The sequence below is a fragment of the Muntiacus reevesi genome, chromosome 21 (genome assembly GCF_963930625.1).
Source record: "Muntiacus reevesi chromosome 21, mMunRee1.1, whole genome shotgun sequence".
NCBI classification, from domain to species: Eukaryota; Metazoa; Chordata; class Mammalia; order Artiodactyla; family Cervidae; genus Muntiacus; species Muntiacus reevesi.
This window is the reverse complement of record NC_089269.1, coordinates 33,189,608-33,215,221: the sequence shown is the minus strand read 5'-3', so window position 1 is coordinate 33,215,221 and position 25,614 is coordinate 33,189,608. Positions and strand designations below refer to the sequence as shown.

General features: G+C 36.9%; 1 long non-coding RNA gene across 1 annotated transcript in view; it reads right to left on the bottom strand.

The window, feature by feature from the left end:
- Nucleotides 1-348: 348 nt before the first annotated feature.
- The window catches only part of LOC136152359 (uncharacterized), a 157,149-nt gene continuing 131,883 nt past the window's right edge, over nt 349-25,614 (bottom strand). Inside the window, exon 4 of the long non-coding RNA XR_010660200.1 lies at nt 349-504. This is a non-coding gene — a long non-coding RNA (uncharacterized lncRNA). The remainder of the gene's footprint in view (nt 505-25,614) is intronic.

The following is a 25,614-nucleotide window of genomic DNA, read 5'->3' as shown; positions in this document are numbered from 1 at the left end:
TACTAGGTGCTAGATACTATGTTACATAATTCACACATTTTGTTTTTTTGTGTTTCTTTAATTGAAGAATCCACCTGCAATGCAGGAAACCTGGGTTCGATCCCTGGGTTGGGAAGATCCCCTGGAGGAGGGCATGGCAGTCTACTCTTATCTGCTTTTTAATATGTTATCTAGGTTGGTCATAACTTTCCTTCCAAGGAGTAAGCATCTTTTAATTTTATGTCTGCAATAATTCCCCTTGCTATATAGTAAATCCTTGTTGCTAATCTTGCTATATACACAACAGACTCACAGACACAGAAAAGTAGTTTATTGAAAAGTAGTAGTTAAAGGATGGGAGGGGTAATATATGACTAACAGATACAAACTACTATACATAAAATAGATAAGCAACATTTATTTTTAACTATATAAAACTGAGGGGTCTTCCAGGTGGTTCAGTGGCAAAGAAACTGCCTGCCAACGCAGGAAATGCTGATTCGATCCCCAGGTCAGGAAAGTCACCTGGAGGAGGAAATATTCTTGCTTAGAAAATTCCATGAACAGAGGAGCCTGACAAGCTACAGTCCATGGGGTCGCAAAGAGTCTGACATGACTAAGCGCCTGAGAATGCACACATGCATGCATGCATAAAAAATTCTGGATTTTGTCTTTAATCTATAAAAAGGGCAATATCCTATAGCTCATGATGAGATTATTTTTAACTCATTTATTCCTTATGAGAAACATGGGATGCTAGTATGACTGCTTTTTATTTTACACATCCATTGAGTTGGTGATGCCATCCAATCATCTTATCCTCTGTCACCCCCTTCTCCTCCTGCCTTCAATCTTTCCCAGCATCAGGGTCTTTTCCAATGAGTTGATTCTTCGCATCGAGTGACCAAAGTACTGGAGCTTTAGCTTCAGCATTAATCCTTCCAACAAATATTTAGGGTTGATTTCCTTTAGGACTGACTGGTTTGATCTCCTTGCAGTCCGGGACTCTCAAAAGTCTACTCCAACACCACAGTTCAAACACATCAACTCTTCAGCTCTCAGCTTTCTTATTTGCCTTGAAGTGATGGGACTGGATGCCATGATCTTCATTTTGTGAATGTTTAGTTTTAAGCCAGCTTTTTCACTCTCTTTTTTCATTTTCATCAAGAGGCTCTTTAGCTCCTCTTTGCTTTCTGCCATAAGGGTGGTGTCATCTGCAAATATGAGGTTATTGATACTTCTCCCAGCAATCTTGATTCCAGTTTGTGCTTCATCCACCCCGGCATTTCAAATGATGTACTCTGCACATAAGTTAAATAACCAAGGTGACAGTATAAAGATTTGATGTACTCCTTTCCCAATTTGGAACCAGTTTGTTGTTCCAGGTCTGGTTCTCACTGTTGCTACTTGACCTGGAGTAAGCCTCTTCTAATTCCATGGCTGCAGTTAGCATCCACAGAGATTTTGGAGCCCAAGAAAATAAAATCTGTCACTGCTTCCAATTTTTACCCTTCTATTTGCCATGGAGTGATGGAACTAGATGTCATCCTCTTAGTTTTTTAATTTTTTATTTTTTTCCCTTTTTTTAAAAATGTCTGAGTCTGAATCTGCATTGTAACATTATAACAAGATTTCCAGATACTTTCTTGGTAACTGAAAGTTTGAGAAGAACAAATCTCTTTTCTTTTTCAATTTTTAAGACTTAATCAGCCTATGCAAAAAGAGAAAATAAGTGTACAAGTAATAAAGATCCCGAGGTTCAGATCATCTCACTGCATCCAATGAGATATAACATTTTATGTTTAAATGGCTCCAAAATGAATCTTACAGATATATGCATCCCTTCTCACCATTTTTTTTTTCTTTCCTTAAACCTCTAACTTATTCAGTTAATATGTGTCTATTATGTTGCAATATTCACAACTGTGTCTTCCAGTTTGCTGTTTTACTTCTTAGGATATATACAAATCCAAATGGTGCCTTTCCATTTCCCCCTAGAACTTTAGGATTTAACTAGTGACATAGTGACATGGATTATTTCTTTCCACTAGATGGCAGTAACGGCAATTTAATAATACAATTTTATGAAGCAACTGCCAGCTTGCTGCATGTACAGCATACAATGACTCTTTGTGTGAAGGTTTTGTGAATTGCTGGGCTTACTACAGGGAGCAATGACTTAGCGGCAAAACAGAGAATATTTTTCTCTATTGACGTCTATGCTGAAATTTCGTTATGCTTGCTTTTCAAGATTAAAAGCAGTCTTGTTTGCATATCGCTTATGCCTTGCTGTAATAAGCAGCTATTTTGAATGATTTCTACTGGTGTTTGAAAATAGACAAGTGGTTACTAAAACAGGGTACCTTGTTAGCATAGCTGTCAATAAATCATTTCATTCTTCTAGTTTTTAAGGAGAGTTTTCTCTTTTTTCTCTATCAAAGGCTATATGTGTGTATAATTTTTAAATACAGAAACTCAAGAGTTTCATGATAAATTACATATCGGGTTGATAGATTCATATTTATTGGGTTTTTTTTTTTACTAATAAATACTTGAAGAGCATCTTATGTAAATACCATACTATGAAGTTAAACAATGACAGTGAGAAGAAAATGGGTTTAAAGTGATAGGATTTTATAAATGCCGTTCTATTGACATTCTATTGAGTGTTTAAACATGACTGCTTGCATTCAGAATGTTTTCACATAAATATTAAACAATTATCCCAAAGAAAGAAAGAAGTTTATTAATCAAAAGATAAAGTCCTTTGGGGATAACATTATGCAGCCTCCTTTTAGCCCTGATATTTCAAAGGACTAGAATAGAATAGGCTTTACTATTGTTCAGACTTGTCCTATAATAAGGGTCTATGTTAAACTGAAAGTGCTTCACTAAGTAACTCTGTGAAAGCCAGAGGATTGATTTCCTCAAATAGTCTTGAAAAAATAAAAATGAATAACTAAAAAAATTAAATTATAAAACATTAAAACATGCATATGCTATTATTTGCAATGGACACAAAATCATTCTGTCAAGTTTTCACACAAGTTTCTAATGCTGACTGCTAACTATTTTATGTTTTCTGAATGGGATCAGACAGTTCTCAGAAGGGCCTGCCCAATGGAGCACTTGGCGTGGAATCTTGCTGTAGACTGGGCTTCCCAGGTGGCTTAGACAGTATAGAATCTTCCCACAATGAGGGAGAGGCAGGTTTGATCCCTGGGTCAGGAACATCCTCTGGAGAAGGGAATGGCTACCCACTCCATGGAATATTACTCAGCCGTTAAAAAGAATTCACTTGAATCAGTTCTAATGAGATGGATGAAACTGGAGCCCATTATACAGAGTGAAGTAAGCCAGAAAGATAAAGAACATTACAGCATACTAACACATATATATGGAATTTAGGAGTTAGACTTTAAACAACTAATTCTGCAGTCCATGTGGTCACAAAAAGTCGGACATGATTGAGTGACTGAGTTGAAAACATAGTGAAAAGACTAGATATACATATCCTTGAAAATTCCTGAGGAAGGGGCCAGTTTGAAGACCAAACTGGGGTGTCTAGAAGATTCTGACAAAGGCAAATATTTTTTAGTTTTCTTTCTTTCTTTCTTTCTTTCTTTATTTATTTTTTATTTTTTTATTTTTTATTTTACAGTGGGTTTTGTCATACATTGATATGAATCAGCCATAGAGTTACACAAATTCCCCATCCCGGTCTCCCATCCCACCTCCCTCTCCACCCGATTCCTCTGGATCTTCCCAGCCCAACAGGCCCGAGCACTTGACTCATGCCTCCCACCTGGGCTGGTGGTCTGTTTCACCACAGATAATATACATGCTGTTCTTTCGAAACATCCCACCCTCCCCTTCTCCCACAGAGTTCAAAAGTCTGTTCTGTACTTCTGCGTCTCTTCTCCTGCCCTGCATATAGGGCCATCGTTACCATCTTTCTAAATTCCGTATATATGTGTTAGTATACTGTAATGTTCTTTTATCTTTCTGGCTCACCTCACTCTGTATAATGGGCTCCAGTTTCATCCATCTCATTAGAACTGATTCAAATGAATTCTTTTTAACGGCTGAGTAATATTCCATGGTGTATATGTACCACAGCTTCCTTATCCATTCGTCTGCTGATGGGCATCTAGGTTGCTTCCATGTCCTGGCTATTATAAACAGTGCTGCGATGAACATTGAAGTTGGTTCCTATGGTTGTCCAGAATACTAGAGTCAGTTTGCATTTAGGTATTACACCGTGTGAAAAGCATCTTATGTTTAAACACTAGATATGCACACCTGGGCTTCCCAGGTGGGGCTTGTGGTAAAGAAGTCGCCTGTCAATGCAAGAGATACAAGAGACATGGGTTTGATCCTGGGTTCAGAAGATCCCCTGGAGGAGGGCACGGCAAGCCACTCCAGTATTCTTTCCTGCAAAATCCCATGGACAGGGTCACAAAGAGTCAGACAGGACCGAAGTGACTTAGAATGCATGCAGACACACAGCACAGGATGGGTATTGCTTCCTGGCCAAGAAGTTAGTTCTTTTCTCCCAGCTGGGGCTCACTTGAGCCTTTCCTTCTTTCTCTCAATCCCTTCCCCACTCCCTACGCTTCCCGTTTTCTCCCCAGATATAGCACTGATGACCAAGCTCCCTTCCAGGGCCAGATCTAGAGGTTAAACGATGGCAAACCATACTATTAGCAAGAAAAGCAAAAGCCTTGTCTCTGCCTGCACAGATGAACAGCTTCTAGACATCAGCTGAGCTATGTACACCAGCTTGGGAGCAGAATGAAAGGCTGTACAAACAGCTTTCTATGGTGACATCTTTCAGGAGGCACTTTGGTGCTGAGCCAAAGGCAAATAGACCGGAACTTATGTTTTAAGTCTGAGATCTCAATTCTGCTTGGATATTGTCATATTAACTTTCTGAAGACCAGTGATTTAATTTTAAGATCATTCCATAAAGATTTATGAAAGAATATTATGTAAATATTGATACATATATTTTGAAGGTGTTTGACATATGTCAATTTAACTTGTACAACATATGTTTTATATTTAAAATACAAAATGAGCTCAGTGTCAACTTTTATTAGTTAATCATATGTAAGTTAGCTGAGATCAGACTGAATTTCACTGTTAGAATATTTCAGATTTAGTCTTAGATGTGCAAATTTAAATATAATGAAACTGGAAATGCTTACTAAAAGACAAATACTCATGGAGTCATGTTCTATTCTGAGCATTGCTAATATCTTTTATGATGTTATTTGTCCCTTTTTTTTCCTTCTAGTTTAATGTACAAAATGTGGGCTATATTGAAGTTATACAGTTTATTTACACACCTCACGTGTTAAGTTGCTTCAGTCGTGTCTGACTTTGTGCGACCCTAAGGACTTCAGCCTGCCAGGCTCTTCTGTCCATGGGATTTTGCAGGCAAGAATACTGGAGTGGGTTGATGTACCCTCCTCCAGGGAATCTTCCCAACCCAGGGATCGAACCCGTATCTCTTACATCTAACCTGAGTTGACAGGCAGGTTCATTACCACTAGCACCACCTGGAAAGCCCTAGACAGGTAAATATACTTAAATTCCTAAAGTATGTAAACTGGGTTGCCAGACCTAGTTCAGAAAACTGCAACATTTTATCTGTATCAGCATTTGTCCATTTGGCTTAATGATCTGCTTTTGTTTGTTTGTTACAATATCAAAGGTGTATGTCTTAAAATATCAATCAGTATTTGAAACCCAAGTTACAATTAACACTATTCATCATTCTGCCAGGCTAAAAGAAACAAAAAATCCAAACAAAGCACAAAGAACAAAACAAACAAACAAAAATTACACACAAAAATTTTAAAACCACAAAAAACTGATCTGTGTACCTTTTGTTAAAAAAGTGGTCCTCAGGAAACTAAAGAATAAACCAAAGAAGAAAAAAATACTACTTTTCATAATATGCTTCTCTCCATATGCTGTCATAGATCCAGTACAGTTAATGTTATTCAAGTTGTGAACGTGTGTGTGTGTGTGTGTGTGTGTGTGTGTGTGTGAGATCTACATCAATCTAGGCTTAATAGTGGGAAAATATACAAATCATCAATACACTAAAAATAGTTGTATATAAGGATCAACGAGTGCTCAAAAAAGTCAACTTGGAATGGATATACATATTTAGGCTTTCAGACAAAATTTTCACATGAATGAGTAGGGATAAGTTTGATTGGGACTCAATTTTTAAAGTGTAAATAATGTAAGCAGGTTTGTCTTAGCTGTTATTTTTAAAAATTAGGCTTATTTATAATTTATGAGGTAAGTTCAGAAGAATAAAGTATTAGTTATTACACATATTACTCTTAAACAATTCTATATGGTATAGTACACTCCAAAATTCTTTACACTTGATTTTAGCAAGGAATCGAGGATCATACTTGTAAAACCATTTGAGGGGACTATGATTTTTCCTAAGGGCATCTATTATGCCTTTTGGTCATGCCAGTGATAATGATGACAAAGGGGATTAAGATAATAGGTTTAATATAGAACTCACTATATGCCAATATTGCTTTAAAAGATGTAAACATATTATTCTATTCTGTTATAAATATAAAAACATCATAGTATTCAAATCATTCTGTTTAAGATATCCCAGGAGATATAAGTTCGCTCTTTCAAAGTACTTAAAAGTGCTTAAATGACTTCCCACATTTCTCTCAGGCTATTCTTTACAGAACAAAGCACATTCTAAAAAATATAAATCTACTCACATTTCTGATCAGAATGGCTTCCCATGTGACATAGAAAAAAAAAAATCCAATATTCTTAACACGCCAATAGGAGCTTTCATGATTTGGCCCCACCACATTAGATGTGTTAGTTAGTTAGCTAGTTAAGTTGCTCAGTCGTGTCCAACACTTTGTGACCCCGTGGACTGTAGCCCACTGGGCTTCTCCGTCCATGGGATTCTCCAGGCAAGAACACTGGAGTGGGTTTGCATCCCTCAAATACGCGTACTCTCTTTGGAGAAAAGTGCTCTCCCAAAACAGTTTTCCCTCCTGGGGATCTTGATTTTGGCTCTTCCTTTGGCCTATGAGGTTCTTCCCAGATAGCTCATGGTGAGCATACTGCTTCACTTTTCCAAGTTTCTCTTCAGATGCTACCAGCACAAAAAAGCCTTCCCCGGCATAAAAGAGAAGATATTCTCCTTTTAACCTCCCACCCAATGTTATTTTTCTTCATGTTATTTGACACTATTAAAAACAGTATGGTTTTTTTTTTTTTTTTGCTTGTTGGTTTAATGCCTGCCTCCCTTCTGCCCCACCATTACCACTAGAATGTAAAAGTCATACTTGTTGGAACTTGTGTTCACTACTATACCTCTACCACTTAGAAGATTACCTAGTGCATAGCAAGTGCTCAGTGAACACTGATGGATCAAATTGCATCACGCATTAATTTTCTCTTCACACTTGGTTAGGATAAAACTGTCTGATCCACACTGTTAACTCCAAATCTAAGCTCAATGCGAAACACACATTCACACACACAACATACTCCTCCTACACAGAGACTTGTAAAAACTTAGCAAGAAACTTCTTAAAAGCACAATCTAGCTTTGGAATACTGTTCTGTTAATACTTAAATTTTGTAAAATAAAGTATCTTTTCTATACAAAATTTAAAGAGGCAAAAGTCAGATGTACTTAACAGTGTGTTGAATATAATATTGGTTTGGCCAAAAAGTTTCATTCACGTTTTCCATGAGCTGTTACAGAATAACCTGTATGAGTTTTATATGTAAAGTTATATTCATGTCAGTATAGTATGTGAAATATATAAATATCTAATAGATTTAACAGTAGTATAACATCAATATTATCAGCAGACATGTAATATATAAAAATGATAAATATGTAATTTATATGAGATATATATACATATATATATCTAGCTTTCCAGTGACCGGTGCCATTATAAACAAAATTTCTAATTATGTTTTGTACAAGTAAAGTTGTTTACTCTTAAATATGATTAGTATGCTTATTTTTTTTTGAAATACATTTATTGGTATAAGTCCATGGCTTAATTTAGGGTGCTTCCTTGGTGGTTTCAGTGGTAAAGAACCTCCTTGCCAGTGTAGGAGATTCAGGTTTGATCTCTGGTTGGGAGGATTCCCTGGAGTAGGAAATGGCAACCCACTCCAGTATTCTTGCCTCCACCGTCAGAGGAGTATGGCGGGCTACAATCCATGGGGTCACAAAAGTGTCGGACACGACTTAGCGACAAAACAGCAACAACAATGGCTTAATGCATTTCTGCTCTCCACATTATGCCTAATCTTGGTCTAAAGAGAATCCTGAAATATTTTAAACCATCAGTAGAAGATTAGAACAATTAGCAAACCCATCCCCTAAATGCATTCATTTAAACTGAATCACATTTTTATACTGTGATTTTTGTTTTCATCAGATGTTACGTCTGATGAATGCAACCGTTATACTGAAGCAAGGCAGCGTGAATCCTGTTGTGTGCATCGCATATGGTTGGCAATGGATACCACTAGATCGCACGGAGCGCAGTGCAAGAGCTCACTAATCCACATGTGATCTAGCGGGCTCCCAGGGTAAAGCGACCGCCTGCAATGCAGGAGCCCTGGGTTCAGTCTCTGGGTCGGGAAGATCCCCTGGAGAATGAAACAGCAACCCACTCCAGTACTCTTGCCTGGAGAATCCCATGGATGGAGGAGCCCCGTAGGCTACAGTCCACGGGGTCGCAAAGTGTCGGACACGACTGAGCAACTTCACTTTCTTTCTTAAATCTTGATATCCAGCTCTAATATAGGCCTCAAGTCATTTTGGATACTTATTTTGGAGTTAAAGGATCAGTGAGATTTGCCTTTCAAAGCACAATCTGTGCCTTCTAATCTAGGGCTGTGAAAGAGGGAGGACTCTAAACATCCAGATTTTTATTTTCTTTAATTAAAAGTCAGTGCTCCATAGTGTGGAATATTACCTATATTAACCTGAAGGGACAACCATGGGAAAAAAAAAAAAAAAAACCAACAAGCTAAAGAGCAATATTCTTGGTAGTTTGCTTATAAAAACAAACAAAAAAAAATCTTTTTGACAAAAAAGACAAAAATGTGCAACTGTGCTTTCTGAGCTTACAGAAGCTCACAAAAATGAGGTGGAGGAGCCCATGTCAGCTTTGGCATTGGCTGCCTCAGAAAGAGGAGGGGATTAAGAGAAGGAAAGGGTAAGTAGCTTTCTCTTACAAGAATCTGTTTTGAGTTTTAACATACTGCTTTTATAATTATATACTTACATAATTACATAGATTTAAATATATATACTTACATAATTTACATATATACTTATATAATTTATTTAAAGCAATGTTATATCATTTTATATTCATATAATACATACTTACATATCTGTAAAATATACAATGATATATAATTATATACATACAGATAATCTCTATGTGTGTGTATTTTTATGTGAATACCCATATACTTAAATTTGCCATCTGTTTTTAATTCAACATTACTTTTCTGTATTTTATTTCTAAGTCTATCCTAAGTATTTTTTTTGTATCAACTGTCTTTGGTTAAGAAATGTTATAAGCAAAAAAGTATATCTTAATGTCAGGAGAGGAAGAAAATCTGTTACATTAAAATTGTATTTCAAAAAAAAAATTGCACTTCATTAAAGTATTGGTTGACAATTTTGCCAGAGCAGACATTTTAAATTATTCTATTGAATCATGAGAAAAAGCCAAATAATTTCTTCAGTCCATTGCATATGGTGTATATCCATTTCATAAGAAAACATGGGTGATCAAAATAGTTTATTAAAAACATGAAGACTCATAGTTTGAAACAGTAACTGTAATATATAAATATTAGATGTAAATGTATAGCTAACCAGGGTCATATAACTCAATTAAAAAAAGAAAGGATTTTTAATCACACCTATTTTATTCAGTTTAGTAAGTAGGTTTTCTGGCTGACAAACGCTTAAGTCCAATCTAATCATTAACTATTTTCAGCACAGAAAAAAATAACAGAATATATTATTGTTACTATCAAAATACTGACTTCATAACTATTTGCACCAAAAGGAAAAATGGTTTCAGGATAAAAAGGATATTGAATTAGAAGGGAAATACTTTCATTGACTTTTCTCAAAAACAGGACAGCCCTGAAACTTGCCAAATCCAAAAATTATTGACTAGGATAGTTTAGTAAAAATATACTATGAGGTCTAGGAGTTCTGGTCACATTCTATGCCCTACACTAACATACAAAATTAGAAGGGAAAAAAAAATTACCACATATGGTATGACTTGTTATAGTACAATATTAAAATGACACTTCTTTCAAATAATTAAGACTTACTGTTAACTTCTGAGTCATCCCTTTACAATGCCATTTTAAATAACCTGAAAAGAAAATAAATATATCAAGATAGGACCTTCATTAAAAATTTCCGTGAACTATGCCGAGAGTACAATTTAAGTGTTCTCACCAAAAATAAATTAAATATGAGATACATAGGTGAGCTGACGGATGCGTTTATCTACTAGATGAGAGGAATCTTTTCACAATGTATACACATAGCTAATCAGCACCATGGTTATCTTAAGTATCTTACAATTTTATGTTAATTATAACTCAACAAAGCTGAAATTTAAAAAATTTCCATGAACTAACATACATTCAGAGGGATCAATTTACATTTATTAAAAAAAATCTTAAAACCAAAATGTCCTTTTTAAAATGGGAGTCTAAAAAATTTAAATATGGCAGTTTATATACTGTTAGTTGGAACCATGTTCCCTGTAGTAAAAATAGCCTTCCTCTTGGATTCCCTAAAAATTACTGCACAATAATGTTATCAACAAAGTATGCTGCTAGGAATAATCAATACAATTCATTGTAGGTCTGCCTTCTAAATTTGAAAGTATAAAACTTCCAAATGTCAAAATTCACAGGGATTAACATTAGTAAAAATACTAAACATATCCAGCCAAAGTTAAGTTTGCATAAATTGACTTCAAAGTCAAATTGTACTCTTGCTATTTTTACTGCTATCGTTGTTGCTAAAATACCACAAATATTTTAGAGACAAAAGACTGTCATATGGGTGAATCTATAAAACACCACCGTTAAGTTGTCTAATATTTTCAATTTCATATTAAAAAGTTTTTTGAATCACAGGGGTTATTAGTAGAATGCTAATTTTTAAATACAGCTTTATTTTTAAATCTTACTTTTAAAATAATCATAACTAAGTGTAATATCTAAAATTTCAATATTTAAAACTATTCTGTTTTTTAGAAATCTTTTAAAATGTCATTTTATATACTCTGTTTATAATTAACTTCTTTACAAATACTATTTGCTGTCATAGGTACCCAGAAATTGTTTATCCATAGCAGTAACTAAAATAATTTTAAATGAGGTGAAGATTTTGGAAAACACATGCTTACAGATGAGGTTTTACAGGCTATTTTTCAACTCTGTGAGAATCTACAATATTAACAACATGATTGATGGGCTAGTCCAGTTTTTCAAACAGCAGAATATTCATGTAGTCTGTAGAAAGAATGTTTTCCTCTTTTGACCCAGTTCATTCATAACTGGCAAAGTACTTGGAAACTAAAACATTAAGGAAGGCTAGTCTCCTTTCCAGACCATGAGTATGCAGAAAGAAGACAGCAGAATCAAAACTTATAACTGAATGCTTCAGGACTTTAAGTCAATGTAGACTGTTCTCTGTTTAAAAAAAAACAAAAACTGTACACAATATGTAAACAGTTTAAATATATATTTTTCACTTAAAAAACTACAAATAACTCCTTATGCATTTCGAACCAACATGAATAACAAAAATATTGACAGAGTCTAAAGTTTTAAATATCATGTACCACTAGATTAATATTACTTAAGTAAACTAGTGTAAGCTTCTGGTCAGTTTTGTTTTTTGTACTTCTAGTAGAACATAGAGAAAAAAAGCTAAAACCTATAATAAATTCTGTTAGTGCCTGTAATTTACCTTATTATTTTTTATTGATATATAATAGTACAATGATGTGTTAGTTTCTGCTGAACAATGAAGTGATAGTGTTCGTTGCTCAGCTGTGTCTGAGTCTCTGTGAACCCTTGGACTGTAGCCCGCCAGGCTCCTCTGTCCATGAAATTCTGCAGGCGAGAATACTGGAGTAAGTTACCATTCCCTTCTCTAGAGTATCTTCCTGATCCCAGGGATTGAACCCTCAGGTTCAATTTCCTGCATTGCAGGTGGATCCTAAGCCACCAGGGAAGCCCTGTCCAATGAGGAGCATCAGTTATACGTATACATAAATCTCCCCTCTCTGGGACCTACCTCCACCCCCACCCCACCCCACCCTTCTAGGTCATCTCAGAGCACTGAGCTGAGCTTCCTGTGCCATACACCAGGTTCCCACTAGTTACCAATTTTACACATGGGGTGTATATACAGGTCAGTCCTAATCTCCCAATTCACTCCGGCTTTCCCTTCCCCTGCTGTGTCTACAAGTCTCTTCTCTTCATCTGAGTCTCTATTCTTGCCCTAGAAACAGGTTGACCTGTACCGTTTTTCTAGATTCCACATACATGCATTAATACATGATTTATTTTTCTATTTCTGACTTACTTCACTCTTTATGATAGACTCTAGATCCATCCACATCTCTACAAATGAGCCAATTACACTCCTTTTTTATGGCTGAGTAATATTCCATTGTGTATATGAACCACATCTTCTTTATACAGTCATTTGTTTGCACTCCAAGGAATTTCCAAATATTGCTCTGTTAATTTTACGTGAGAGGTTGGTGATTTACAAAGAGCGGTGACAATTTTTCATTGGTGAGACAATGGTGATCAAAATGTGATCTGGCTAGAAATACTGGGTAAGCATCTCCCCATCGGGTTTCCCGGGTGCCTCAGGGGTAAAGAATCTGCCTGAGATGCAGAAGATGCAGGAGACCCCACAGGTTTGATCCCTGGGTTGGGCAGATCCTCTGCAATTGGAAAAGGCAACTCACTCCCATATTCTTGACTGAAGAATCCCATGGACAGAGGAACCTGGAGGGCTACAGTCCACAGGGTCACACAGAGCTGGACACAGCTGAAGTGACTGAGCACGCACACATCGCCCCATCGTACAAACAAAAGTCCCAGGATATAGGCAGAGTACATCATGAGAAATGCTGGACTGGATGAAGCACAAGCTGGAGTCAAGATTGCCGGGAGAAATATCAGTAACCTCAGATATGCAGATGACACCACCCTTATGGCAGAAAGTGAAGAAGATCTAAAGAGCCTCTTGATGAAAGTGAAAGAGGACAGTGAAAAAGTTGGCTTAAAACTCAACATTCAGAAAATTAAGACCATGGCATCCAGTCCCATCACTTAATGGCAAATAGATGGGGAAACAGTGGAAACAGTGTCAGACTTTATTTTGGGGGGCTCCGAAATCACTGCAGATGCTGACTGCAGCCATCAAATAAAAGGACGCTTACTCCTTGGAAGGAAAGTTATGACCAACCTAGACAGCATATTAAAAAGCTGAGACCATTTGTCCACAAAGGTCTGTCTAGTCAAGTCTATGGTTTTTCCTGTGGTCATATATGAATGTGAAAGTTGGACTATAAAGAAAGTTGAACACAGAAGAATTGATGCCTTTGAACTCTGGTGTTGGAGAAGACTATTGAGAGTAACTTGGACTGCAAGGAGATCCAAACAGTCCATCCTAAAGGAGATCAGTCCTGGGTGTTCATTGGAAGGACTGATGCTGAAGCTGAAGCTCCAATAATTTGGTCACCTGATGCGAAGAGCTGACTCATTGGAAAAGACCCTGATGCTGGGAAAGATCGAGGGCAGGAGGAGAAGGGGACGACAGATGATGACATGGTTGGATGGCATCACCAACTCAATGGACATGAGTTTGGGTGAACTCTGGGAGTTGGTGATGGACAGGGAAGCCTGGTGTGGGCTGCAGTTCATGGGGTCACAAAGAGGCGGACATGACTGAGAGATGAACTGAACTGAACTGAAGGCTAAGAGGCTAATATATTTGAAACTCTAGATCTAGAATTCTACTTAATTTATGACCCATCCCTTCACTCAGAAGGAAGCTCCTTCACCTGGTATTGCCACAAGGCTCATTCTCCTGACCACCAGTTCAGCAGTGAACCTTTCCTACTAAGTGCTGAATGACATGCTGTAAGGAGAAGAGGAAACCACCGCCAGATTATTGAAATGGGCTGTTTGACAGATTTTGTACCAGAAGGTTAATATAAATGCACCAGAAGTGTGCATTTTCAGAAGTTGGTGTGCAACTTATTTTGCTTTTTGTTTGTTTTTCAAACAAACTGTCTGGTTCAGTTCAGTTCAGTTGCTCAGTCGTGTCTGACTATCTGTGACCCCGTGGACTGAAAAACACCGAACTTCCCTGTCCATTACCAACTCCTGGAACTTACTCAAACTCATGTCCATCGCATCAGTGATGCCATCCAACCGTCTCATCCTCTGTCATCCCCTTCTCCTCCCATTTCAATATTTCCCAGCATCAGGGTCTTTCAAATGAGTCAGTTCATCACATCAATTGGCCAGAGTACTGGAGTATCAGCTTCAGCATCAGTCCTTCCAATGAATATTCTGGACTGATTTCCTTTAGGATGGACTGGCTGGATCTCCTTGCAATCCAAGGGACTCTCAAGAGTCTTATCCAATACCACCATTCACAAGCATCAATTCTCCAGTGCTCAGGTTTCTTTATAGTCCAACTCTCACATCCATACATGACTACTGGAAGATTGATAGCTTTGACTAGACAGACCTTTGTTGGTAAAGTAGTGTCTCTGCTTTTTAATATGCTGTCTAGTAGCAAGGTTATAAGAGAAGAGATGTATATTGACACAATCCCTGACATTTGTGACAACACTTTGGCCACCTGATGCAAAGAACTGGAAAAGACCCTGATGCAGGGAAAGCTTGAAGGCAGGAGGAGAAGGGGATGACAGAGGATGAGATGGTTAGATAGCTTCACCAACTCAATGGACATGAGTTTGAGCAAATTCTGGTAGCCGGTGATGGACAGGGAAGCCTGGTGTGCTGCAGTCTATGGGGTTGCAAAGAATGAGGCATGACTGAGCACCTGAACTGAACTGAACTGAACTGACATTTGTTGAAGAATAAGGTAACATAGGTTGATTCAGTCAATTCACAATATGAGCCTTTAGAAAGGGAGATAACTCAGGCCCAAGTAACTCGGTTCTGCTAGAGAAAGTAGATTGTGCTACAGTAATAGCCAGTCCCCATTCTAGTGGCTTAAAATTGCAAAGTTGCATTTCTGATTCGCACTGTTATTGCAGATGGGCAGAGGAGCTCTGCTCATCGCAGAAACTCAGCAAAGTAGGAGAATAGGGCAGCCTCCATCCCAAGTACAGGTAAAGATGCAAGATGAAGGAACACTGATGATTAAATGTTCTGGCCCCGGGAACAGTACTTACTGGCCTCGCCTCCTTTTCTGTGACCACTTAAATCACAAGGGGACTAGGAAATGCAACACAATTCTATTACATGCCCAGAGCAAGGGAGAATCAGAAATATTTAGCAAACATTTTAAATTACCACGGCAATTCAATATCTACCATCAAAACCAAGTTTTTCTATTGGAAGAGTATATCCTAAATCTGTGTCCCTGCATCTTCAGTCGCTCAGTCATGCCAACTCTCCATGACCCCATGCACTGTAGCCCACCAGGCTCCTCTGTTCATGGGATTCTCCAGACAAAAATACTGGAGTGGGTTGCCATTTCCTCCTCCAGGGGATCTTCCTGACCCTGGGATCAAACATGCTTCTCCTAAGTCACTTGCATTGACAGGTGGATTCTTTACCACTGTGCCTCCTGGAAAGTTCCCCGAAAGCTGCTGTATACCCTGAAACTATACTGTTTGAAAGAAAAAAAAAGGAATGATAAATTAGTTTCATCATTATGTTGATCAACTAATGATTTCATCTTTCTGATTAAAATCAATTCTAATCTAAGCAACTTGGTATATGAGTTGGCAGGTTTAACTATGTAAGCAATATAAACGATCATTAAAAACGTTTTAAAATGAAAAAGTCTAAAAAAGATTTTTAAAAAAGATAATATACTTTATATGCCATAGCACAAGTGGCTAAATGTTCATGTGCATGTTAATAATCATGTAGATTCCTGGGTCCCCAGACTAATATGATTCAGTATTTGAGTGCAGGATTCTATGTTTTAAAATACAGCCATTTAATTCTGATGCAGGCAGTTCTGAGTCCTAGATCCAGACTTTTGAGAAATGATGACTGGAGCTGATTGGTTCCAAGAAGCATAAGTATGAAATCGAATTGGGGAAACAACAAACAGGGCTTTAATCAATTCATGGCAAATTTTACTTAGTTACAGAAATTTTTTAAAAATGTAGCAAGAGGACAAAACTGACTCAGCAGTCTCAACAAGATGCAACAGCCATATAATAACATGGCTTCTCTACTCTGCATGAAAACCTTGAAAAACTAACATGCCAAGAGTCCCCATTTAAATTATGAAGAACAGGTGCTTAGTATTCTCTTCAGAAATGATACTCAAACTGATATCACTAATCCACACTTCTTCCCTGAGTGTCAGGCCCAAATATTCAAATGTCTACAAGATATCTCCATTTGGATAGGCCAAATAAACATCCCAGTCATTACATGTACGTAACCAAATTCTTGACACTCCCAAAACTGCTCTTGAAGTCACTGCCATTGACACTCTCAATAACTTAATTTAATAACCTAGAAATCACCCTTGGTGCATCATTTACTCAAGCATTTTCTCAATCATTGAGCAAAGCTGCTTGTCTCTGCTTCCTTTGAAGATCGCTTGCAGAACTTGACCACTTCCTATTTCCTCCTTCACTACCACTCTGGTCTAAGTCATCATCATCTATCACTTGGACTCCTGTAAAGAACTTCAAATGTCTCCTCAGAGACATTTGCTAAATGCTTATCTACAACTTTAATAAACAATAAATAGTTATAACTTTACAAAAGAAAGGAGAGAAACAAAGAAAATAATGAAGGAGGGAAGGACGTGTGGAGACAGGGAGGGTGGAAAGAAGGAAAGCAAGCAAGTAAGAAATGAAAGAGGAGGAAGAAGAAGAGAAAGAAGCCAGGCAGACAGGAAAGTAATCAAGGGAGCAATGAAGGAAAAGGAGGAGAAAAGGAAGAGGAAGAAAAGGGGAGAGAAAGAAGGAAGGAAAGAGGGAGGGAGAAAGAGAAAAAAGAGGGAAGGAGGGAGGAAATAAGGCAGGTAGGCAGGAAGGAAGATGGGAGGAAGGAAGACTGGGAGAAAGACAGACAGAATACTCTCAGTTCTCACTTTTCTCCTGCTTGGAACCCTTTTTGCCTACACGTGTTCTTATCTTGGTCCCTTACTTCTGTTCTTTGAATAAGCAGCCCCTGACAGGGACCTGCCCTGAGTGTCTAACACAGAACGGCCTAATGTTTCCCATGTAATTTTCAGCTTGCTCTCTTCTTTGTAGCACATTCTTCTTTTTAATCACCTGACGTTTACACATAGCTGTTGTTGCTTGATCACTAAGCCGTGTCCAACTCTTTTGTGAATCCAGGAACTGTGGCCCGTCAAGTTCCTCTGTCCGTCGGATTTCCCAGGCAAGAATACTGGAGTGGGCTGCCATTTATTGTTATCAATATTTATTACTGTTTGTCTCCTTAAGAACATACACACTGTACAGATTCTATGTTGCTATCATACTGTCACGTCACATAATGAACTAATAAAATTGTATTGACTTGAGACATACAGTATATAAGCAAATACAAGCAGAAAGTAAGTGAAGGTAATGAAAAGTGCCATAAAGCAAATAAAGGAGGATAGTGAATGATTTCATTGGTGGTGGTGGTGGGGGTGGTCCCATGGCTTGTCATTGGTGAATATTTTAAGAGGTGATATAGAAGCTAAAAGGTCAGATTGATGATGCAATTAGTACAGTCTGTATATGAAAAAAAATCATTACAGGATAAAAAAAAAAGAGAAGCTTTATGGATGATTTTCAGGTTTTGAAAAAGTATAGAGTGTGTGTGCTTGTTCAGTTGTGTCTGACTCTTTGTGATCCTGTGGACTATAGCCCACCAGGCTCCTCTCCATGGGATTTCCTAGGCAAGAATACTGGAATGGGTTATCATTTCCTTCTCTAGGGGATCTTCCCAACCCAAGGATTGAACTTGCAGTCTCCAGCCTCTCCTGCATTGGCAGGCGAATTCTTTACCCCTGCACCACCAGGGAAGCCAAAAAAGAACAGGTAAATCAAGTCAATTGTTAGACATATTCTCAAAAAGTGCAGAGTGAGTCCTAAAACAATGGAGAAAGAAAATGATATTTCATTTAATCAATGGAGAAAGAAAAGGAGGCAGTTAGGATCACTGTTTCCAACGTTCCACTCCAAAGAGGGATGGAGAGAAATAGAAAAAAAATTAAAGGGGGAATGCTTATATTTGTACAGATATTTATACTTTCAAAGTTTATGTTTTCACATTTATTTACCACATTTCTCTCTCATGATGACCTTGAAAATAGGCAGAGTTCATTATTCCAATCATTAACAGGGGCATTTTTTTGGGCCCCCAAATCACTGCAGGTAGTGACTGCAGCATTGAAATTAAAAGACACTTGCCCCTTGGAAGAAAAGTTATGACAAACCTAGACGGCATATTAAAAAAGCAGAGACACTACATTGCAGACAAACATCCATCTAGTCAAAGCTGGTTTTTTCCAGTAGTCATGTATGGATGTGAGAGTTGGACCATAAAGAAGGCTGAGCATCGAAGAATTGATGCTTTTGAGCTGTGGTGTTGGAGAAGACTTCTGAGAGTCCCTTGGACAGCCAGAGATCAAACCAGTCAATCCTAAAGAAAATCAGTCCTGGAATAATCATTGGAAGGGCTGAAGCTAAAATTCGAATACTTTGCTGACTAGATGTGAAAAATTGACATTTTGGAAAGGACCCTGATGCAGGGAAAGATTGAAGGTCGAAGGAGAAGGGGACGACAGAAGATGAAATGGTTGGATGGCACCATCGACTCGATGGACATGAGTTTGAGCAAGCTCTGGGAGTTGGTGATGGACAGGGAAGCCTAGCGTGCTGAGGTCTATGGGGTCATGAAGAGTCAGACATGACTGAGTGGCTGAACTGAACTGCAGAAAAACAGCCCAAGACTTACAGAAGTCTGTGCTTTCTTTAAGGTCAACAGACTAGCAAGTTAATGCACAGGGCTTACCTAGCAGCCAGGTGTCCCCACACAGTCCATTACATCATGTCTATGATGCCATGCCGATCTGATGGAAACTTGCAAAAGATTACCAGGAGGTAGTCAATCTGCTCGATATGAACTGAGTTCATGCAATTGATTTGTTTTTAAATTCTACAAGCTTGAATTAAAGGTTGACTTTGAAAAACACAGAAAAGCCAACCTTCAAAGATTCCTTAACGCTCTCCCAAAAAATTCAGATCTGGTAGCTGGCATTCAAGGTCATCACGGTGTGATTTCTATGAGAATTTCCAACTTTACCTCATACATACCATACCTAAAAAAATATTCTAAAATCTTTTTACCCATGCCAGATTATTTTAGTCATTCAACATGAACAAAAGCAAAGAGACGGAAGGTACGATTTCTTCCATCTTTAATATCTACCCTTTTCTTTCTCTTGTCTCTTTCTGTCATAATTATCCACCTTTAAGAAGACTTTGCAAATCCTCAAGTCAGCTGTGAATTTTATCCTTTCACATAACATTCTTCAAAGTCGGATGACACTAGTCATACCCTGCTTTGTACTATTACAGCTGTTTGAGGATTTGTTAAATATACCATTCCCTAAGTAGAATGTAAATGCTTTGGTAAAGGGCTGTGCTTTCTGTACCTTCTTTCATTTTCTATTCCTTTTGCAGAGAATCTACCATACAGTGGAGAATCAGAAAACATTTTTAAACTCGATAAAACTGGTTCAAAGAGAAAAAAAAAAATGTAACCTTCAGATAAATGCTCCCAACACTCTATCTAAGGAAGAAAGAAAAAATCATAGACTGAAATCAATAAATGAAATTATTTGAAAGAATGAACAATAGAAGTGGAAGAAGTTCATTGTATCTTTAGAAGCTGGCACAAGGTATGGTGCACAGCAGCTACTCAATCATTAGCTGTTGGATTAATACCTCAATAAATAAACAAAAAGTGAAGGATTTATGAGAATAAAGAACTATTAGAAAATAGTCATAAAACTAGGCCCATCATTTCAGGCCAAATGGGCGGAGATCAACAGAAATTAGGTCACTGGGTTAAAATATAATATTCAAAGGCTAAGAAGAAATATTCATATTACCTCCTCTGCTCTTTTGTTATAAAGCTTGCCTTGCTGTTGTTCAGTTGCTCAGCCATGTGTCTTTGTGACCCCATGGACTGCAGCATGTCAGACTTGCCTGTCCTTCACCATCACCCAGAGTTTGCTCAAACTCACATCCATTGAGTTGGTGACGCCATTCAACTATCTGATTTTCTGTCATGCACTTCTCCTCCTGCCCTCAATCTTTCCCAGCATCAGGGTCACTTTAAATTAATTTAATTTGATCCACAGAGCAATTCTGTAAAGAAGCAGTAGAAACAAGATTCCACCCATTTTATAAGTAAGGAAGAAATCAAAAGGATTAAGTCTCTAGGTTGAGATCAGAATCAGGGACAAAGGCAAAACTTGCAGTCTTTACCATGAAGTCTCTAACTCCTTGAGAGTCTGTTTTCCATAGTCCAGCAACACTGTCATCCCTGGGGTCTTATTAAAAATGCAAAAGCTCAGACTCCAACTCCAGACACCTGAATCAGAATCTGAATATTAACAATATTCCCTGGTGATTTGAAATAATCTTAAAGTGAACTGCTTACCTGATACAAAATGAATATAAATCTGTCTGCCTTCATAGATATAGACATAGGCAAATATCTAAAACAAAATTTAGGATATGCGTGTGTGCTAAGTCACTTCAGTTGCATCCAACTCTGTGCAACCCTATGGATTGTAGCCCTCCAGGCTCCTCTGACCATGGGATTCTCTAGGCAAGAATACTGGAGTGGGTAGCTACTTCCTTCTCCGGGGGATATTCCCGACCCAGGGATTGAACCTGTGTCTCTTACATCTCCTGCATTGGCAGGTGATTCCTTACCACTAGCGCCACCAGGGAAGCCCAATATGGGATTTATGTGTATGTATATTTATATATAGAAAGAGAGCCATAAAACCATGTTATAAAATATTACTCTTGGAGATAATGAAATAACTTATTAATTATTACAAATAATATTGATATCATAATACACATACATTAGAAAGGAACATAGTTTAGGTCTATGAATATGGTCCTTAAAGAAAAATATATTTTTATTTAAATGAAGTCTCTTTTTAATTAACACAAATCTGAGAAGTCTGTTGGGCATAGTAGAAATTCTAACATGTCTTTGAGAAAAAAGAATACCAAAGGGAGCACAAAGTAATAGAGAAGCACAATAGTTGGCAGTCATCTGTTAAAAAAAAGGTATTGAAATATGCCTACTTCAGCACATGTTAATATCTGGGGGTTAACACATACACACACATACAATAGCTAAGTAGGATGGGTATGATGCTCAATCAAAATATGAAGTCTGTGATGTGCTAATTAAGGGAAATTCCTTCTGGTGATATTATGTTAGTAATAACAAACACTACAAGGTAATAATGGAGCCTATGCATGGCTTATAATAAACACATATACCACTCATGCCTCAGATAAGAGAATGGAAAAAAGCAGGAAGTTTGTCCCTCCTTTCAGAAAGGTGAGAGGTTATTTTATTTTGTATTTTAAAAGGTAGGCAAATCATTTTTTAAAAAGTGAAATTTCAGAAATATTCAATTACTATAGCTTTAGAGTGTGATGATTTCCATATGTATTTTAAAATATTCCCATTGCCATCTACTTTTTTTCTGCTCAGCAAAAATTACAAACAATACTCAATATTATAATAAATATAAATTAGAAGGAAAGAGAATATGAGTGAATAAGAGGTAGGGAAAAGTAGAAAGTGAAGATGTTCCAGAAAGAAGGAAAACATTTTCAAAAGGGAGGAGAGTTGAGCTAGGTCCAGAAATGTAAATTAAATTCTCTAGATAGAATTTAAAAAAAAAAACACAACTTTTTTGTTATAAAAAGGCAAGATAGCTTCTTTAAAACATATGAAAGGGCAATTAATTTTTTTCCTTTAAAACTGAATACGTGTAACTCTATGGCTGATTCATGTCAATGTATGACAAAACCCACTGAAATGTTGTAAAGTGATTGGCCTCCAACTAATAAAATAATATTTAAAAAAAATAAAAATAAAAAAAAATAAAAAAAAAAAAAACTGAAAGATAACAGTCTTTTTAAATAGTGTTTATGAGTTATCTAACAAAAATCAAAACTATTTTTCATTAAAAACCTTATATTAAAGAAGTTACTTAATCTTCCATGCATAAATATTTTGCATTAATTTGTTTTCAAAATTGTGAAGAAGAGTTCCATATTATATGGCATAGGGGAGAAAATTATCCAATGCTAGAATTGTGTACTATGTCCAATATGGCTGATATAACAAAGTAAAGCTTTTTACAACTTCTCATTGGCTGTTGATTTCTCAGAAGCATGATATTAATATGTTTAAATGATTTTTCAACTACAAGTAATATCTTAATCAACGTGCATTCAACACATTTCTTTTCATACATACAAATACACATACACATACAATATCATCTAAGTTGGATGTCTGATATGATAATGATATTTATCTTATGATAATATTCATTCTTTGAGCATCTTGGCTATGTTTATTGCTTCTTCAATTTTATAAACATTATACAGTTAGTTTCTGTAATTTATCTGTTTCCACTTAGCCTTTACTTGAATATATATTAAGAATTACTTCTTCATCATCTTGACTGTAGCTTCCCAGGTGGTTCAATGGTAAAGAGTCCACTTGCCAATGTTGGAGACATAAGAGGCGTAGAGAAGATCCCCTGGAGGAGGGCATGGAAACCCACTCCAGTATTCTTGCCTGGAGAATCCCACGGAAAGAGGAGGCTGGTGGGCTGAAGTCCATGGGGTTGTAAAGAGTCAGACATGATTGAGAGACCGAACAAGTGTGCACACATCTTGACTGTGCAATTCATAACTGTATTTGTGAATATGAAACTCTCTGTGACATATATTATGTGATAAGAGTAGAATCCAGAAAGCATATGAGATTCTGGGATTAAATTCATAGAATTCTTGGCTTTCATGATATAGATGTATGTTAGATCTATAGTAGAGTTATATTCAGATGGTTTTCTCTCATGATATAAGCACATTTAAGCTGCTTTCTTTTCACATTTTACTGTGGACTACCAAAAGGCAGATACTCTGTATTAATCATGTTTAAATTCCCAATGAACAGCACAATACTTGGCCCAAAGATAGATACTCAAATTAATTACCTACTTTGGGAGCCATGTGAACTGAAATACAATGTTTTGGGTCCACGAGATTGGAAAGGTAAATTGTAAGTGTATATGTTAGTCGCTCAGTTATGTCTGACTCTTTGCAACACCATGGACTGTATAGCCCACCAGGGTAGGTTGCCATTCCCTTTTCCAGTCATATTAATCATCCTGCTTATTGCCACAAAATAGATCCCAGAGACCCTTCAAAGCATGTCATCATAGAACTCATTCTTCAGGCATCAAGACCAAAAAATAATTCATTTATGATTCTAAGTCATACACTACTTAGCCAAGTATCTATACTTATAATACACCCAATATTTAAAGATTTCAGCTATAACCTACCCATAGTGAGTGACCGAGTGAAAGTTCCTCAGTTGTGTTTGACTCTTGGCCTCCCCATGGACTATATGGGGAGGACTATATGGAGGATTCCTCCAGGCCAGAGTACTGGAGTGGGTAGCCTTTCACTTCTCCAGGGGATCTTCCCAACCCAGGGACTAAATCCAGGTCTCCCACATTGCAGGCAGATTCTTTACTACCTCAGCCACAAGGGAAGCCTACCCAAAATAATTTAACAGGTAAAAGATCAAATGGGAACTAAGTGGCTTGTCTGTTAAAAACGTGTATTTCAATTCCTCTACTCATAGATTTTCCATTTTTGTTTTCTCACCCAGGAGGACAAGTGGGTAAATACAATTGATAATATGCCCCAAATTAAATGATATGCAATACAAGAGTACAAATTACTTTATGATACTCCATCTCAGTTATGATAAGTAAGTTAAAGTTAGAGACACATTAATAAGCTGTCTGGTAGTTTTCAGAAATATGTTGTCAGGAACTCAGGAGTGATTAGACAGTTATATATCAGTGTACGCAAACATTTTGTTAGAAAAAAGTATAAAGAAATAAATATAGATGTTTATTCAGGTAAATTAGAGAAATCAGAAAGATAGACTATACTATTTCCTGATATAAAAGGTAAATCTTTAAAGAAAAACTGGAGTGTCTATTATTTTCCATGACTGACTTTCTCTTTATGTCTAGTCTTCATAATTGATTTAAACAGTTTTGTATTTTAGACAGGTTGATAAACAGAAAACTTCTTTTAGACAGGTTGACAAATAGAAAGCTTCTGAACCTGTTGACCTTTTAGTGGTCATAATTTACCTACAAAGAGGGAGTGAGAGGAAATTAAGATAATGGTGTGCTGGTAACTGTTTAACAACTGATTCTGATAAAAGGGGGGAAAAAAACCCCTCTGATTTGTAGAATTTGCTGATTTCTATGGTGCAAATACTTCTGCCACAGCTGACTTCAAACAAGAAAATGCTGTCTCTTAAAAACAGAGATTTGGGAGGAGTAGAGTAGTAGCTCATCCAAGCTAGTTTCGGCCAGCGTCAGCAAATCACTGAAACCAGGTCATATTAAGTATTTTATGAGCAAAGTTGATTAAATAAGTAACTTTGGAAAGTAGTGTCAAATATACGCCCCTGTTAGGGATACACCACATATTTAGCTTTTAAATGTCCTGGAAAGTATCTTATATGGGAAACCTATTTAAGCTTGTTTAATATAATATCCCTCTCAGAATTATTTGACTCCCTTTGGGATTTTTTTTGTTGTTGTTGTTCCAGAACTCCTTTCAGAAAAATAGTGTTTCATCAAATCCTATTGGGAAAGTGTGGCTCTGATTATGCACTTCAAGTCTTACTGCGTACATTATGGGCTTTCAGTAATCATAAATCGGTGACACTTATTTATATAGCAAGGTCTAAAGAAAAAGGTAAGAAAAGATACACAAGTATTGATACCTAAAGAAGATTCTGTCCTACGTTTCATGAGATTGAATTATATTTAGAAAATTGATTCTTTAGTGCAATTATAGGTTTATTTATTTAATAGAGATATTTTATTGAGCATCTACTATATGCAATGCACTATTAGACATCAAGGCATTGAAAATTTCAGTGCTTTTATCTCTTTTATATGACTGAGTCTTC